Source organism: Octopus bimaculoides, chromosome 20, assembly GCF_046866305.1.
Source record: "Octopus bimaculoides isolate indiv1 chromosome 20, ASM4686630v1, whole genome shotgun sequence".
NCBI classification, from domain to species: Eukaryota; Metazoa; Mollusca; class Cephalopoda; order Octopoda; family Octopodidae; genus Octopus; species Octopus bimaculoides.
The window spans coordinates 4,855,885-4,859,367 of record NC_142947.1 but is presented as its reverse complement, the minus strand read 5'-3'; positions in this window follow the sequence as shown (position 1 = coordinate 4,859,367).

Genomic DNA, 3,483 nt, shown 5'->3' with positions numbered 1-3,483 from the left:
TATATATATTTATATATATATGCATATATGTGTGTGTGTATATATATATGTATGTATGTATATGTGTGTATATATATGTATGTGTGTGTATGTATATATATATATATATATATATATATATATATATATATATATATATATATAAATATATATATATATATAAATTGATTTTAATTGAGTTTTTTACCTGTAATTTTGGATTTTGTCCCTAATAATATTATATATATATATATATATATATATATATGTATGTATGTATGTATATATATATATATGTGAAATATCTGTGTATCTTTTACGATTGGTTCTTTCAAAAATTTTGAATTTATATTTTGAGGATCTGAATATTTCTTTCTTTCTTTCTTTCTTACTTTTTTTTGTAAACCAGAGCATTTAAATTTGTATATTTTTTCTCTAAAATATATGAAAAAGAAACTAAAAAAATTATTTTGACATATTTCTAAGAAAAATTTTTTTTTATCTATATTCAAATATATATATATATATATATATATATATATATATATATATATTGTGTGTGTATGTCTGTATATATAATTAAAAATAAAGAAGTCTGATGAGAATGTTAATTGATTTTTAATTCCATCAACCAAATATATTGTCCAGGACTAGTGTCTGGCATTACAATATTTATTGAAATATTGCCAATTCTTGTAAATATTTCAAGTTCACCATTATTTTCCTGATGTCAGTTGAAAGACCTGGGAAAATGAAAGTAAAGTCTTTCCCCTTTTATTGTTAATTCTGTGTAAGGCAATCAAACCATGACTTAATGCTGAAATGAAGGAAGGAAGTATCAGTGTGGTCAGCTCTGGACTGTTCAGTCAATTTGTTTTATATTTGTAAGGATTCTGAGGCACATGGTGGAGTAGAGGCACAGGGTTGAGGCAGAGAGCTGCAGAAGTGTTAGAACCTCAGGCAAAATGCTTAGTGGCATTTCTTCCAGCTGTATGTTCTGTGTTCAAATTCTGCTGAGGTCGACTTTACCTTTCACCCTTTGGTGGGGTGGGGGGGTCGATAAAATTGGTACCAGTTGAGTACAGGGGTTGGTGTCATTGACAAGCTCCCTTTCCCCCCAAATTTCAGGTTTTATATCAAAATTAGAAAGAATTCTGAAACCATTGTGCAGTCAACTCCACTGTTGTTGTTGGCACTCGTTAACCCTGGGTCAACCATAATCAAGCAGAACTGTGATCAAAGGCATTCTAGCCATGATAATCCGGTCTCTTTAGTGTGTATGTGTGACCAATATTATTATTATTATTATTATTATTATTATTATTATTATTTTCGTAAGGTAGTATCTTTATTCTATGACATAAGAAGGTGGTGTGCGTGTGTGGGGGGAGTACATGTTTGTATGTGTGTGTGTGTTTATGTATTGGGTCTACTGCGTACAGAGATTATACATGTGTGTATGTATCCACACTGTACATAACTTATGTATGTGGATGTATGATGTACATAGTTGATGTGTGTGTGTGTGTTTCACAGACTACATGGCTGCCATATGGAGCCGATATTGTTGACCCCACCCACTTGTATCAAGGCAGATCTGTATGTATAATTATTATCTGAGTGTGTGTGTGTCTATGGATGTATGGTGTATGTAACTGATCTGATCGGCATTGTATGCCGTTGATATGTACAAGAGTGTACAGTGAAGGCATGTAGCTTGGTGTTTAGAGTATTCAGCTCATGATCGCAAGGTTGTGTGTTCAATTCCTGGCAGTGTGTTGTGTGTCCTTGAGTAAGACACTTTACGTTACTCCAGTCCACTCAGCTGGCAAAAGTGAGTAGCACCAGTAATTCAAAGGGTCAGCCTTGCCACACTCTGTATCACACTGAATCTCCATGAGAATTATGTTAAGAGTACACGTGTCTGTGGAGTACTCAGCCACTTGCATGTTGATTTCACATGTAAGCTGTTCCATTGATCAGATCGACTGGAACACTCATTGGTGTAACGAACAAACTGCCAATTAACAGTGTACAAAACTGATATATATGTTTCCACAATGCCTGGAAGCCACTTGTAGCAGAGTTTCGGTAAGTAGATTCCTGTTACATGAAATCACAGAATGGGAGGGGTGGGAGTGCAGAGCTATGGTACACATTAATGTTTAGGTTTAAACTACCACTGCACTGGTTCAGTAACCACCACCACCACCACCATCTGGTTCATGGATGTTTTTAGTAGATTCTAGTCTTGCAAAACATTCACACCAAATCATTAATTGATAATAAATTGCTTCCAACTTGAAGAGTCAATGAATCAGTCTTCCCCACCCTCTCCACACACTTCTAGTCTTGGAATTCTTACAATAAATGTCCCAAGAGGTATTTTTTTTTCATTTAAGAAACTACCAGGGAATCATTTTTTGCTTTTTGTTCCTTTTGTTTCTTTTTTGTATCATTGACTCATTATCTAAGCTGACATTTCAATTGTCGATCTGCGATGGCCAGAATATATTTTCTTAGCACAAATCTTCATTCTTTCTGACATTCTTTGATCTCTTCAAGTCTTTTGAAATAATTCATTGTTTCTTTCATTTTACCAAAATCCTCTGCAAAATGTGCCAAATGAAGAACTGGAGACATTTGTGGATTGGCAAAAATGATTAACAGAAAATGGATTAAATGCCTTGCTGTCTTTCGTTAAATCACTTTGTGTTTATTCTGTGGCCAAGTATGGGACTCAAGTACTCGTTTACTACATCCCCCACCCCATGTTTGTCTTTGTTTCCAATTTTAAACATTTGTTATCAGAGACTTCACTCTCGTTTGTTATCTGAATTTTTCTTGTTTTTGCATGTTTATATATTTGTTTTGTTTGTTTTGTTTCTTCAACTGAAACCAAAATAAATTTCACAACAAAGTCATTGTCTTGTGTAAATTGTTACAGAATATTGAAAAATAAAAAAACTAATAAAAATTAAAAATAATAAAGTTTTATAAATCTTTGTCAAAATAAAGTGACTAATTGCATTGGACAATTTAAAAAAATTTTCTGTTGCATACGATTTTTTTTTTACTGATTCTATCTGTGTTTTTGTGTTAATTTCAAATTTGTAATCAGTTTTGCTCAAGTTGCCCGAGTTTTCTTGCAATTTGAATATATATATATAAAGGAATACAAAAAATGGGACAAGAACGGAAAACATCCAGACAGGTGATACAAAAAAAGGGACGAGAAAAAACAAGGACGGGTCATTTGGAGTTTTCTTTCCTCAGTCGAGTTCCAGATTATCTTTGCAGTTTCGGCTGGTTATACTCGAGATTGCTCCAATCTGACCATCCCCAAAGAAAAACTAAGTTAAGAGCACTAGATTCCTTGGAAGAAAGCAGTGAATGTGTATGAAAACAAGGACAGAAAAAAAAATGGAGAAATGGTACACAATTACAAATACAAGCAACAGGACATCAACAACTGGTGTCTTTCGACCAAGGACGAATGAAATT